Consider the following 16,579-nt stretch of genomic DNA (forward strand, 5'->3'; position numbering starts at 1 on the left):
TAAATTATCAGTACCCAGCTACCTGTCTTTCTCTCCGGTTCTCACAATACCCTGGCCTTTGATATTATCCTTTCGGTTATTTCAATCGTAAACTGAGCATTTATTTGGTATTGGAAACCAAGAACCTTTTGGATTCCAAGTACAATCTGAAACTAGTGTGAGAGGTGGACAAAGAGGCAGGTAGAAGTGTACTGATTTTTATTACAGTCAAGGGAAATATAAATATACAGCATGCGGACGGAAATGTGGTCACCGACCCGCGGGAGAGTAAAAGTGGGTCGGCGAGACCCGATTTGTGTTTCTTGAGAGACATAAAATACAAAATATAAAAGTACACAATATGTGGTTATACAAGCTTTATACACTGACGGAAAGCCCGCTGAATGCTCTCTCAGGGGGAAGTAAGAACAACGCGAATGATGAATTATATACAGAGAAAATTATGAATAAGCGTTGTCCTTACAAATACTCCCCCCCTAAGACAATAATTAGGTATGATTGTTGGCTGACTTCTTTGTACTTCGGGTAGTCACTCGCGGAAGCGAGCTGGACGGCGGAGGCGCCCTCGGGTGCGTGATATTAGTTGTTGTGGTAGATCCTCGGGGTTTTCCGGGGACGGGATGCCTCCCCTGAGGTGATCCTCGGGGGGTTCGACCGTCTTTCGAGGGCGGCCGCGGCTACGGCTAGGAGGTTTGGCGATCGAAGGAGTCGCTTTTTCCGAGGAAGATTGAGGCGCCCTGTGGAATCCGCGTCTGCGAGGTCCTCGTCCATGATGAAGGCTGGTTTTCAGGCGATCGATTGTGACCCAGTCCTCGCGACCGTTGATGGATAAGAGATATGCCTTGTCAGTGCGTCGTAGGACGCGGAAGGGACCGCGGTAGGGTCTCGTTAGAGGCGGGCGGCGGGCGTCGTCCCTGACGAAGACGTGCTTGCACGATGATAGGGCCTTCGGGAGGAAACGTTTGGTTCTGTCGGAGAAGGTTTTGACGCAGGGCGTGAACTTCCCGGCGGATTCCCGAAGCCTGGCGATGGAGACGTCAGCGTCGTCGGCATTGGTCGGGAAGAACTCGCCAGGGACTGTTAATGGCTCCCCGTATACCTTCTCCGCGGGTGATGCCTCGCCGTTTGCCCGCGGGGCAGTCCTGAGACCGAGGAGGACCCACGGTAGTTGGCTCTTCCAATTTTCGTCGGTGCAGCGCGCCATCAGGGAAGCCTTGATCGAACGGTGGACTCTCTCCACCATGCCGTTAGCTGCTGGGTTGTAGGCGGTGGTGGCATGTAGCGACGTTCCCATTAGGCGGGCCAGGGCAGTCCACAACTCCGACAGGAAACTGGTCCGCGGTCTGTCGTGATTTCGCCTGGCACTCCGAATCCACTGATCCAGCTGGCGAGGAGTGCTTCGGCACATGCTTTCGTGGTCGCCTCCGACATCGGCGTTTGCCTCGGGCCATCTGGTGGGAGCGATCGATTACCGTCAGGAGGTACTGGCGCCTTCCGACGGGGGCAGGGGGCCAACGACGTCTATGTGGATGTGGCCCGAATCTTCGTTTCGGCTTGCGGAAATTTCCCCACGCCTGATTCCGTGTGCCGACTGATTTTGCTAGTTTGGCAAGGCACGCAGGTCCTGGCCCACTCGAGGGAGTCCTTCCGAATTCCATGCCAGACGAACTTCTCCGTCAGGAGGCGCACCGTCGTCCGGCCCGAGGGGTGCGAGAGTCCGTGTATGACGTCGAACACGGCTTTCCTTCGGGAGGCTGGGATCAGCGGGCGCGGGCGGCCCGTGCTGATGTCGCAGAGGAGCGTCATGCCTGCGGGTCCGAAAGGCACGTCTTCCCACTTGAGGGCGGTGATAGCAGTGCGGTATGTGGCAGTCTCCGGGTCGGCAGCCTGTTCCCTGGGCGAGGTCTTCGTAGTCGACCCCGAGACGCACGGCGTTGATTTCTATCCTCGATAGGGCGTCTGCCACGGGTTCTTCTCGCCAGGCACGTACTGGATGGTGCAACCGAACTCTGCGATGGCTGCTAGGTGCCTCTGTTGTCTCGCTGACCAAGCGTCGCCCGCCTTGGTGAAGGCGTGTACCAAAGGGAGGTGGTCCGTCCTGATCGTAAAGGGGGAGCCCTCGAGGAGGTAGCGGAAATGTCGCACTGCTTGGTACACTGCCAGGAGTTCGCGGTCGAACGTGCTGTACCTCGTCTCGGCGGCTGATAGTTTTTTGCTGTAGAAGGCGAGTGGCTGGGGCTCGCCCTGGACCACCTGCTCGAGGACAGCCCCGCAGGCGACGTTGCTGGCGTCGGTGGTGAGGCGTAAAGGTGCAGCAGGGTCTTGGTGGCATAATGTCGCCGCTCTGGCGAGGGCCCTCTTCGTCTCGTTGAAAGCCTTCTCTTGTTCGGCCTCCCACGTTAGGGCCTTTGGTTTCCCCTTCAGGACCTGTGTTAGAGGAGACATGGTGCGGGCGGCGGCGGGGATGAATCGGCGGTAGTAATTGACCATTCCGATGAACTCCTGCAGGGACTTGACCGTGGTTGGTGTTGGGAACTTCTGCACCACGCCTACCTTCGAGGCCATGGGGCGCACGCCCGTTGCGGAGATCTCGTGTCCGAGGAAGTCCACCTTCTCGGCGCCGAAGGTGCATTTGTCGAAACGGACGACCAGCCCGTTTTCCTGCAGGCGCTTCAGGACCGCTCGGACGTGATGTAGGTGCTCCTCCAAGGACCTGGAAAAAATCAAGATATCGTCGACGTAGCAGACGCAGAAGGGCAGGTCCCCCAGGATGCTGTCCATCAGGCGCTGGAAGGTGGCCCCTGCATTCCTCAGGCCGAAGGTTGAGTAATGGAAAACGAAGGAGCCAAAAGGCGTGATGATGGCAGTCTTGGGGACATCCTCGGGGTGCACTGGAACCTGGAAATAGGATTTTAAGAGGTCCATTTTTGTGAAGACCTTCGCCCCATGAAGGGCCCCTGTCAAATCCTGCATGTTTGGCAAGGGGTATTGGTCGGGGATTGTAGCGAGGTTGAGTCTTCTGTAGTCTCCGCAGGGCCTCCAGGTGCCGTCAGGTTTCTGTACCATGTGCAGGGCGACGCCCAAGGGCTCGATGCTTTCTTGCAGATGCCCATTCATTCCATCTCCGAGAACGCCTGCTTCGCCTCCTGGAGGCGGCCTGGAGGGAGTCGTCGGAACTTCGCGTGTGTCGGGGGGCCTGTGGTGGCTATGTGGTGGAATATCCCGTGCTTGGGCGGCGTCCCTGCCGCCTGACGAAGTTCCGGCTTGAAGACTTCGGGGAACTCCTGCAGGAGGTTGCCGTATTTGTGGGGGGCGATGGTACAAATTGTAGGGGCGCCCGGGCCTGCTGCCAGTGGAAGGGAAAGGCATGTCCCCGTGTCGAGGAGGCGTTTGCGGCCCACGTCCACCAGGAGGCCGTTCTGCTCCAGGAAGTCTGCCCCCAGTAGCGGGATCCTGACGTCCGCGATTGTGAATTCCCAGACGTAGTTTCGCCCCAAGATGGATATCTCTAGGGGCTTCGTGCCGTAGGAACGGATGGGGGTCCCGTTTGCGGCGACGAGGGAGGTTGTTTTGTCGGGCTCGCGGCTACGGTCTTTTCCTGACGGCGGGAATATCGAGTGCATTGCCCCCGTATCCACCAACATCCTCCGGCCGGAGATCGCGTCGCGGACGTAGAACCCTACGGTGTGTGGTTCCGACGCGGCCGTTGCCACGGGCGGCCTTGGTTTTGTTTTCCATCGCCGTTTTTTGACTGTTGGAAGGTGCAAGGGCTTTCGCACCTCCTGGCGAATCTCCCGAACCTCCGGTGGAAGCGGCACCAGGAGTTTTCACCTCGCTGCGTGTGGGAGGACTTCCCTTGGGATACGGCGCCGATCTCTTGCGTTGGGTCGTCGTCGTCTTCTTCCTTCTCTGCGGCCAGGCACAACGGAGGATCGGGGGGGGGCGGCGAGCTTCGCGGCATTGTTCGACAACGTCAGCTTCTTTGCCTTCTCTAGTAGTTCGTCGTCCTCTAGGGTGTACGCGTCGGTCAGCTGCTTTCGGACGTCCGGCTCGAGTTGCCGCAGGAATATTTCGCGGCTCAGGCTGATCTCTACCTTTTTTCCGTCGGGGCCTATTTCGGGCAGACGGACGAGGCCCATCACAGTGTCCCAGGCATCTTGGGTGTCGGCGCCGCGCATGGGGTTCGCGACTAGGTCGAGGGCGCGGGCGGCCCTTTCAGCGATAGGCACGGAATAGGCTGTCAAGAGCCTTTCTTTTATCTCGTCGAGCGTGACAAGTCCGATTCGTGCTCGACCGGTCAGCCAGTTAGATATTCGGTGCGAACACCTCTGTCGGGAGAGCCGCTGCGACGAGGTCAGCCTGCAGCACTTTGTTTGTGAGCCCCGCGATCCGGAATTGCCCTTCGGCTCGGAAGAACCAGGAAGACGGGTCAGCCGTTGTGAAGGGGGGCAATTTGACAGCTTGAGCGGCCGCTGTGTCAGAGTCCGTCGCTGGGGCGGGGGAGGCCCGGGTTTCCCGCGAGGTTTCCCGCGAGGTACTGTTTGCGCCCATTGTCCTCTCTCACAAAACGGTCGACAGAGTCGTGAATGGCGGGCCAAACCGTTTGAGGAAACGCCTGAACACACCTTGGGCAGGTATGCCGTATTTAGTCCGTTAGAGGCGTTGGTTATTTCCACGGTAGGAGCTTTCAGAGATCTATACTGAGGCGCCGTATGAGTCCGTTAAAGATCTCTGAAGGTGAGCGGCGGTAGTGAGTCCCTTAATGGCTGAGCCAAAACCGCTTGGGTCACCGTCCAAACCGGGAGGTCACCAGTTGTGAGAGGTGGACAAAGAGGCAGGTAGAAGTGTACTGATTTTTATTACAGTCAAGGGAAATATAAATATACAGCATGCGGACGGAAATGTGGTCACCGACCCGCGGGAGAGTAAAAGTGGGTCGGCGAGACCCGATTTGTGTTTCTTGAGAGACATAAAATACAAAATATAAAAGTACACAATATGTGGTTATACAAGCTTTATACACTGACGGAAAGCCCGCTGAATGCTCTCTCAGGGGGAAGTAAGAACAACGCGAATGATGAATTATATACAGAGAAAATTATGAATAAGCGTTGTCCTTACACTAGGACTGACTGACTATGTTCACTTAGCAAAGGCAGACATAGCACCGAGGCAAGATGGTTGTCAGTGATGTAATAATGTTTTGCCACCGCTCACGAGTGTTAAGCCTGGTTCACACACTGGCAATTTCAGATGGCGACTATCATAAAGGCTGGGTTTGGCGATCAATCTCCTATAGTCGCAGGGTTTGGGCTCAACAAAAAAAGAAAAGTCAGCTGATATCGACTCCATGACAACTTCTGCAATAAATTATTACCACATCATTGTGCAAGTTGAGATGAGATTGAGTATTTAAGTAGTCACTAGCGTAAGTCATCAATGATTTAGGCCACACCCACATTCAATGGTTTTTACAGGAAGGCGAGTTCCATGACGGCATGACGATTTTTGACGATTTATTAGCGATTTAGTTATGTAATATTCCAATTTACGTAATGGGATTGTACTGAGTCGTGAACATGGATGCTACCATATATAGATATATAAAGTCTAATAACTAAATCAATATTTTCCATTTATCTCCCTTGGATTCAGAATGTTTCAGAACCCCCATAAATCTTCTTCATGATCATATCAAGTACTTGATGTTAAGACCTTTCAACACTAGGAAACATTGCAAACTTTGTTTACAAACAGTTTCCAAGCTGTTTGCAAACAATGTTTCCTGTCCAGACCTCAGCTGTCGTCAGGATGCTTGTTGGTGCAGTAGCCTCTGTATTGCATTTGGCTGGGAGGGAGAACAGAAAGAAAACGAGATGGGTAATAAGGAAGTTTTTAGAAAAAAGGAGTGTGTCATGCTGACTTGCTTCTGGCAGATTTGAAAACAAATACATATATACACGTATACATACACATACATACATATATATACATATACATACATTGTACATGTGTATATAATATATCATACATGTGTATATATACATAATAACACAGGACCACTAAATGTTTTCCATTCTGGATGGGAAACAAATATGTGGTAAAAACTGTTTACAAACTTTGTTGCAAACAATGTTTCCTAGTGTGGACAGGCCTTTAGCCGCTTGTGCATTGCACAACTTAATTTTTAATTTAAAAAATCCTACTGCTAGGAGTGAGGCAAATCGAGACGACTCAGGGACACATGAGGTCGACGTCGTGATTACGTAAACTCCCCTGCAGGCTTCATTCATTGGCAGGAATCAATGATATACTAATAAAACGATAAAAAATGCATTTTCATGCTTCAGAAAACATGTTGAAAAACTATGTAAATTTCCTGAATAAAATTAAAAATTAAAAATTATTTATATAATTATAAAATATATTTACTTTTAAGTAGTTTTCAGTGTCACATTTATCTATATCTGAAGTTCTCAAATTATATAAAGAAAATCTACTGAAAATCTTTAATGTAACATATATTTTACTCAAAATAGTAACTGCCTTTGCATTTCTTATGCTTCAGAACATGCAAATATATTGACTCTGATTGCAATGAACTCACTACAAAAAATCATGTTAAAAAACTGTGTAAATTTCGTGAATAAAAGTTAAAATTCATCTTTAATTATATTACAGAATATATTTCCGTTTAAGTTACATTCAGTGCCATATTTAGCTATATCTGAAGTTCTCAAATTATATCAAGAATACAGAAAATCTTGAATTCAAAACCAGGGCAGCTGTGGGCAATTAAGAAAATCTTGAATTCAAAACCAGGGCAGCTGTGGGCAATTAACTAAGCCCTTGAACTACATAGGCTGCCGACGCACTTGCCACATTCTGACTCAATGAGCAGCCCCACTGCACACGTTGTGGGTTTGCCAAGTACATGACGTATGTTGCACTGAATGCCGTAACTTGCCATTGCTAGTTACAAATTGCCTGATCAAATGCCGTAAGTCAATAAGCCATTACGAAATTGTTAAATGTTATTGCAATGCAAGGCAGCCTTGCATAGTCACCATCCCTGGCGCAAAGTCGTCAAATCGGTGACTTGGTGACGACTTATGCCGATTTATGGTGCATTGGTTGTACTGAGAGCATAGTGGGGTCGTAATGAGTAAAATTTCGGCAGTTACGACATACACGGTTTGAAATCACCTATGTGTGACCCAGGCTTTACACCTGGGATCACAGCTGTATACAACTAACCTCATACGGTACAGAACAGTACAGTACAACATCTGTACAGTTACCCTATTATATATTGCATCACTTAACAAAATATATTGTTCGGATAGTTTTTCTTTTTTATTTTTCATACAATAGTTAGTTTGAGAAAATTTTCTTACAATATGAAAATTGGAATTATCATCACAAGTAAACAAAATAAAACTGCATGGAAAAACCTTGTTTTATGCAGATTTTTAAGTATTTTGTCCGAATCATTATGAAATATTCCATTATGTTCAGATAGGAGGCTTACCAAGTGTATCAAAAGAGTATTATTTGCATAGATTGCTATTTTACACAAATAATACACGAGCGAATGAAGTTTGGCTTATCTGATGTTGTCAGGTTATAATTTGTTTAAAGATCTTTCAAGTCAGCATATGAAATATAATATGAAAAATATTATTCAACTTATAACTTCCTTAAATTAATATAAATACATTTCGCTTGACTGAAGTGTGGTGAAATGCATTTGAGGAGTGTGGTTCGGTTGGCACGCCCGGAACACCGAATTTTGACAGAATATCTTTATAAATATGAGGGAGAATTATATAGAATTATATACCAGAGAAGGAAACTGGAGATATTGTTTTTTTTTTTCATATTAATAAATGGCTTAATGCAAGTCACACATGCCTATTATGATCAAAACTGGTAACAACATGTATGAAAGGAGTGATCGGTGCTTTTGGGAGTTACACTAAATATCAGGGTGTGAATAGTATTCCTTAACTGAAATGGGCTGGATATCCCACTTTTACTAATCATATGTGATAAACATGATTTACTGTGTGAGGTCTGAATGAAACAGGACTGGGCACTGATGATTAACACCTGGGCATGCGATATACCTACATAGCAGTGTGAGGATGGAAAAGGAGTGTCTGAACCCCCGGGGTTCGTGGCTCACACACCAATAGAGAAGAATTTGCGTTTCCCAGCAGTCAACAAAATGGCAATAACAAAGGACACAATGGACATACTTTGATGAATTTTATATTGGTGGAAAGGCCAGGAAACAGACCCGTACCCAGAGTTTTTTTTCATGGGGGGAGGGTCGTTTTTCCCCAAATTGGACCTCTTCTTCTATAAATGTCATTGCATATATACGTAGGTATATACAAGATGAAATACTTGAAAATTTTATTTTACTTATATTAAGAAGAAAATTGGGTATGCAGTCTATGCCCTTCTACCCAATTAGATGTTATTCAAAGTACTGACTTTGGTTAACAGAATTTTACTGATAATGTTGAAAGTTTGCACTGAAATTCAAGAACATTTCTTCAGTTTTATTGATTGGTTCATTTATTGTGTTAACAAAATAACATGCATATTACATTATTTGTTGTTATTTTATATACTTGACTTGACAAAAAATTATTATCATTTATTACTTTGTATGCACAGTTCAATGAAAAAAATACTCACAGAAAATATGGACTTCTAGAAATTTTGGCGGGGGGTCATTCGACAACAACACCCCCCCCCCCCCCAACAACTCCACACACAAACACATACATGTGACTCCTGCTGCTCAGCTAGATGAGACACAGAACTGTGATCAGTGGACAATGAAGGTCTTGACACAGGTCTTTACAATCTAGATGAGACACAAGATTGTGATCAGTGGGTAAAGGTCTTTACAAGTACTCCCTGCCAAGACAATGATTAATGATTAATAATGGATAAATAAATAATGCATAATTAACAATGAATAATTGAAAGATTTGAACAGTTAATTACAATGTCTTGTTGGTATCAAGAGCCGTCGCCAAGTTCTTGATATCTAAGGTTGTGGGGCAGTCTCGACTCTTGGGTCATCTGGCAGGTCTGCCAGGATGTCATCTTTCGTCCGGCCCCTAAGAAGGTCTCGACCACATCTCGGGATGTCGGTTCCTTCGCTTGAGGTCTTGTTTTGTGGATGAATTCTCAGACATCTGCTGATCTCTCCCTGAGGTTTCATTATCCATCAGGAAAGCTGGCTTTAATCTGTCAACAGATACCCAGTTTTCGTCCCCGTGGATGTCGACTAGGTAGGCCTTGTATGTATACCAAGTTTGGTTGAGTAATATCATCCAAACTTGGTATACATATGACTTTATTTATATATGCTTCCCCTTGAAATAAGTAGAATCATTATTCCTACATCGGGGGTTTTGTGAACGGAAGGAGATCGAAGGTGTCAGAGCTTACTAAGACACTTGTCAGTGCTTACGCAATCATTTCTTAGAGCAGGCTCACATGGAGACAAAGAAATGCACACGTTGATAACATCTTGTTGACTTAGCTTCTACTGAGCTGATCCTGAAAAATGTCACAGAAGCTTCTCGCAACGGAAGTTGGTTATGGGCGTGCTCTGTGCGGGAAGTATGTACCTAAGTTGATTTGATGGGCGAAACGAGTGAAAAATAGATTTTGATTTCTGTAACAATTATCATTGTATATATATATATATATATATATATATATATATATATATATATATATATATATATATAGATTATATATACTCAAATGTATGCATGTATGTATGTTCCCCATACACTTTGAAATGTACTGAGCAATATCAACTAAACTTGGTATACATATAACAACTAAACCATCTGGGAAAGAATACTGCGCGGGTAAGACATCACTAGCAGCAAAGGGCACCAAAGTTTGGGGGGGGGAGGGCTTCCCTGAAACAGGTTGGTTCTGCCCGTAGACTTAGTAACTTTACTGTTTTATCATACCATATATAAATATATATATATATATATATATATATATATATATATATATATATATATATATATATATCGACTACAAATGTCCTTTAATATCTAATTCGCTCTACCTTCGGAATTAATATATTCCCCCTCGGTTAAGCATATATGAAAATATATTAATTCCGAGGTAGAGCGAATTAGATATTAAAGGACATTTGTAGTTCGATATATGTTTATGAATCACGGCAATGTGATGACTTATATATTATAGACTTAATATATATTATATATATATAGATATATATGTATATATATATATATATGTATATATATATATATATATATATATATATATATATATAGTATAATATATATATATATTTGAACGGAGAAGCAGGCGAGTCAGCCAAAGTGATAAAATGCACAGGAAGCAGGAGCAGGAACAAACATGGCGAAGTATTTACAGTTTATTCCGACGCGTTTCGCATTCGGCAGAATGCATCTTCAGGGTCTGTATAATAAATAATGACTAATATAAATTAAATTGATTTGAAAATTGTCTAAAAATTATTTACAAACTAGTTAAAATGAAAAAAACGAAACTTCACACATCGATAAAAATACACTAACAATTGATAAAACAACACGAGAAGTTAAAAGCACATACGTTAGTTTAAAAGTTCAGATGGAAAGTTAAAACAAAAACCAAATAAATAAATTAGTTAAAATACAAAGTTAAAAAAATATTTGAGGAGCACTGGGGGTCGACCTACCATGGTAAGAGATAAATAAAAACTAAAAGAATGTACACAGAAACATAGGCTTAAGAGGGGTGGAGGTGGTCTGGTTGTTCAACTGCGGAACAAGTTGTTTAAGAAAAAGGCTCTCCAGGATCAACAGTTCATTTGGGCTGGAGGTTTGACCAACAACAATAAAATCTTCATATTTAATATTAACTTTACATTTTTTGCTATGTTCACGTATACTGGACTGTTCGGGATTTGATAATGAACATCCAGTACGAAAAACTAACTCCCTTGTGGCAGTCTATGCGAACCCTCATCATCCTCTGAGAAGAACCCACGTAAGTTCCCAGACTACATCTGGGACAAGAATATTTGTACACTATACCAGAGGACATGAGGGGGCATAAACGATCTTTAAATTTAAATATGGATCCAATTGTTAGTGGATTGACCGGAATGAGTTTTACCCTTTAATGCGCCAAAGTATTTTTGTACGATTTTTGTAAATTCGGCCCTAAAGGATCCATCATGTAAATATGGGAATCGGGCATAAAAAGGAAGCTTTGGAACATTAATTTCATTGGTGTTGGTGCAAAACTCTTTATTAAGGACCTTGTAAATAATTCTGTTGACAAGCTTGGTGGGAAAGCAGTTATCCTTAAAATATGCTAAAAGAAAGGCAATTTCTTTATGAAATACGTGCCAGTTAGACGTAAGGGAGACGGCTCTATATACAAGGGTAAAAATTGAGTTAGATTTAAAATTACTAAAACAAAAGCTATGAAAATTCGTTCCCAAACCTGTAAATGTCTTTTTCCTAAAAATTGTAGTGTTAAACTTACTGTTTTCACGAAATACTTCTACATCTAAAAACGGAAGACGGTCGTTCATTTCACTTTCAAGGGTAAACTTAATATTTGGGTGATATGAATTAATGAATTCTAAAAATGCATGGCAATCAAAATTACGCCTGAAAAGGGTGAAGGTGTCGTCAACGTATCTTTTATAAAATAAAGGGCGGAAGGAAAGAGGGCACTCGTCCAAAAAGCGCTCTTCCAGCGAGCACATAAAGATATTGGAAAAGGTAGGACCTAACGGAGACCCCATAGCCATACCCGACCCTCCACTTGTCTATATAGTTATTGTTAAAAATAAAGGCGGTGTCCAGCACCGCCATTTCTAAAAGAGACTTAAAGGTAGAACGATTAAAATTGTGAAAGTACGAATCAGGTTGGGGAAATAACTTGTCTAAAATTATGCTAATGGTCTCCCTAACAGGAACATTGGTAAAAAGGGATTCAACATCAAAGCTCGCCATAAATGTATCAGAATCTTGGGGGAGTACTGATTCTTTAAACGATTTTGAATTTGAAACTGTATATTGATTCTTAGTTAAAGGTTCAAGCAACGGGACTAAAAATTTCGCAAGTTGATAATTAGGTGTATTGTAAGACGCTAGAATAGGGCGGAGGGGAACACTAGGTTTATGAATTTTGGGTAGGCCATACATAACAATTGATAAAACAACACTTCTCGTGTTGTTTTATCAATTGTTAGTGTATTTTTATCTATGTGTGAAGTTTCGTTTTTCATTTTAACTAGTTTGTAAATAATTTTTAGACAATTTTCAAATCAATTTAATTTATATTAGTCATTATTTATTATACAGACCCTGAAGATGCATTCTGCCGAATGCGAAACGCGTCGGAATAAAGTGTAAAATACTTCGCCATGTTTGTTCCTGCTCCTGCTTCCTGTGCATTTTATCACTTTGGCTGACTCGCCTGCTTTCTCCGTTCATCTCTGCTGAGCCTGACTCTTGGGTCTTCTGTTCTGAAATGGATTTTAACTGCTGGTTTTTCGTCCTTCTGTTCTTGCTGCGCCTGAGGTCCAGGGGTGTCGACCACTTGCACCAACTTATACGTCTACGTTATGGAAGAGATATTCTGAGTAAATGTAGAACTTTGGAGAAACTGTGTAAGAAATCTGAAAAGGCCAAACTTGACTTTGACTTTTTACAGTATTGTAGTAACAATGGCATTATACCTAACTTTCTACGATTTAAATTATATAAAGCCTCTCTCTACTCTTCTCATATTTACAAAGAAACTACCAAACAATTATTGTATGCAGAAATGAGATGTAAACAAAGACTCGTTGACCAATATGAACCCAAAATTGTTTCTTTACGAAATGAAATTTTAGCTTCTCTCTCTTTTATCGATAGTATTATATTCCGTAGTCTTTTTACGAAAAGTTTACAAAATTTTATTGATATGGTACAGGATAGGCAATTTAACAAACTTAAAAGCATGGGTGTTTTCATTCCTAAATTTTGTGAGAATCGCGCCACAGTTTTTAACTTTTCTAATTATATTTTATCCAAGAGAGAAGAATTTTTGTTGTCCCTTGGGTTGGATTTTTATTTACCAAATTATAGGCCAAAATATAACCAATTCTTCTTACCATTAGAATCGATTTTTCAGAGGTTGAAATCCCTCCCTCTTAATGCCAATTTGAGTGGTTTACAAAATGAATTATCTAGTCTATCTCAACGCGTTTTTTCAAAGTTAAAAACTAATTGGGCTCCTTTTTTCAAAAAATGTGATTTTGATCTAATAAAAAATTTGGCTAAGCGTGAAGACATCATAATTGTGAACCAGATTAAGGGGAGGGGGGCTGTCATTCTCAATAAATTAGATTATAATTCGAAAATGGAAACTATCCTTAATGATCATACTAAATTCACAAAGATAGGTGTACCTGACTACCAAAGCATTTTTCGTACCGAAGATAAAATCAACCGGTTTCTGAGATCTCTGAAGAAAGATAATGTCATTAACGAAGAAACTTATCGTCACCTGTTTTCCACCGGCTCTTCCTTTGGTGTTATGTATGGCCTACCCAAAATTCATAAACCTAGTGTTCCCCTCCGCCCTATTCTAACGTCTTACAATACACCTAATTATCAACTTGCGAAATTTTTTCTTTAGTCCCGTTGCTTGAACCTTTAACTAAGAATCAATATACAGTTTCAAATTCAAAATCGTTTAAAGAATCAGTACTCCCCCAAGATTCTGATACATTTATGGCGAGCTTTGATGTTGAATCCCTTTTTACCAATGTTCCTGTTAGGGAGACCATTAGCATAATTTTAGACAAGTTATTTCCCCAACCTGATTCGTACTTTCACAATTTTAATCGTTCTACCTTTAGTCTCTTTTAGAAATGGCGGTGCTGGACACCGCCTTTATTATTTTTAACAATAACTTATATAGACAAGTGGAGGGTATGGCTATGGGGTCTCCGTTAGGTCCTACCTTTTCCAATATCTTTATGTGCTCGCTGGAAGAGCGCTTTTTTGGACGAGTGCCCTCTTTCCTTCCGCCTTTATTTTATAAAAGATACGTTGACGACACCTTCACCCTTTTCAGGCGTAATTTTGATTGCCATGCATTTTTAGAATTCATTAATTCATATCACCCAAATATTAAGTTTACCCTTGAAAGTGAAATGAACGACCGTCTTCCGTTTTTAGATGTAGAAGTATTTCGTGAAAACAGTAAGTTTAACACTACAATTTTTAGGAAAAAGACATTTACAGGTTTGGGAACGAATTTTCATAGCTTTTGTTTTAGTAATTTTAAATCTAACTCAATTTTACCCTTGTATATAGAGCCGTCTCCCTTACGTCTAACTGGCACGTATTTCATAAAGAAATTGCCTTTCTTTTAGCATATTTTAAGGATAACTGCTTTCCCACCAAGCTTGTCAACAGAATTATTTACAAGGTCCTTAATAAAGAGTTTTGCACCAACACCAATGAAATTAATGTTCCAAAGCTTCCTTTTTATGCCCGATTCCCATATTTACATGATGATTCCTTTAGGGCCGAATTTACAAAAATCGTACAAAAATACTTTGGCGCATTAAAGGTAAAACTCATTCCGGTCAATCCACTAACAATGGATCCATATTTAAATTTAAAGATCGTTTATGCCCCCTCATGTCCTCTGGTATAGTGTACAAATATTCTTGTCCCAGATGTAGTCTGGGAACTTACGTGGGTTCTTCTCAGAGGATGATGAGGGTTCGCATAGACTGCCACAAGGGAGTTAGTTTTCGTACTGGATGTTCATTATCAAATCCCGAACAGTCCAGTATACGTGAACATAGCAAAAAATGTAAAGTTAATATTAAATATGAAGATTTTATTGTTGTTGGTCAAACCTCCAGCCCAAATGAACTGTTTGATCCTGGAGAGCCTTTTTATTAAACAACTTGTTCCGCAGTTGAACAACCAGACCACCTCCACCCCCTTGTTTCTCTCTTAAGCCTATGTTTCTGTGTACATTCTTTTAGTTTTTATTTATCTCTTACCATGGTAGGTCGACCCCCAGTGCTCCTCAAATATTTTTTTAACTTTGTATTTTACTAATTTATTTATTTGGTTTTTTGTTTTAACTTTCCATCTGAACTTTTAACTAACGTATGTGCTTTTAACTTCTCGTGTTGTTTTATCAATTGTTAGTGTATTTTTATCTATGTGTGAAGTTTCGTTTTTCATTTTAACTAGTTTGTAAATAATTTTTAGACAATTTTCAAATCAATTTAATTTATATTAGTCATTATTTATTATACAGACCCTGAAGATGCATTCTGCCGAATGCGAAACGCGTCGGAAATAAACTGTAAAATACTTCGCCATGTTTGTTCCTGCTCCTGCTTCCTGTGCATTATATATATATATATATATATATATATATATATATATATATATATTATACATATATATATATATATATATATATATATATATATATATGACTTACTGTCTGGAGAAGAATACTGCAGTAAGACAGCAAAGGCACCAAAAAGGGTTGGGGTGACAGAGAGAGAGAGAGTGGGAGAGTAAATAGAAGGGATGTTAGGGGAGAGGGAGAGGAAGTGAGAGAGAGTTGAGGGGGTGTTTGGGAGAAGAAAGAGGGAAGGAGAAAGGAGGGAGGGTTGGAGAGAGGAAGAAAGAGTGAGCGAAAGAAAGAGGGAGAGGAAGCGAGAGCGGGTAGAGGGATGTTAGGGAGAAGAAAGAGTTACAAGGAGTTACAAAGATTAAGGTGTCTCAAAGACTTATTAGTCCATCAGATTAGATATCGTGTGCTCAATTATCGCTAGGAGCAGGTTCTACTGTTCATTCACAGTGTCCTTCTGATTTTGTCTAGCTTTCTTTTAAACTCTTCCATACTGTTGCTGTTTACAACTTCTGGTGGCAGTTTATTCCATGTATCCATGTTTCATATATCTTGTATGTGAAGAAATTCCCTCAATGAGATTATTGAATCTCTTCAGCTCATCTTTCCATCCATTATACTTACAAGTGACTTTTTTTTTTTAGTAATGCTTGCATGTGTATACATGCATGTGTGTTAACATGTGTACTTATATTCATAAAAGGTGTATATATATATATATATATATATATATATATATATATATGTGTGTGTGTGTGTGTGTGTGTGTGTGTGTGTGTGCTTAAAAAATCACAGTAGGTACACATGACCTCATGATGAAAGTGAATACCACAGGAAAAATAAAAGGTAGAAATTCGTACCGAGCGCTTTTGTCCTTTAATGAGACATTGTCGAGGCACAAATGAGATACAGTTGAAAAGAAAGTTACATGGTAAAGAAAAAGATCAAGAATACCAGATGGTTAATTGTCAAAAAGGTAACAATCAAAATGATAATCCAGGATAATCGAAGTTTGTGACCGTGTGTTTACCTTGTAACTTTCTTTTCGTCTGTATCTCATTTGTGCCCTGACAAGGTCTCATTAAAGGACAAAAAT

The sequence above is a fragment of the Macrobrachium nipponense genome, chromosome 5 (genome assembly GCF_015104395.2).
Source record: "Macrobrachium nipponense isolate FS-2020 chromosome 5, ASM1510439v2, whole genome shotgun sequence".
Taxonomy (NCBI): Eukaryota; Metazoa; Arthropoda; class Malacostraca; order Decapoda; family Palaemonidae; genus Macrobrachium; species Macrobrachium nipponense.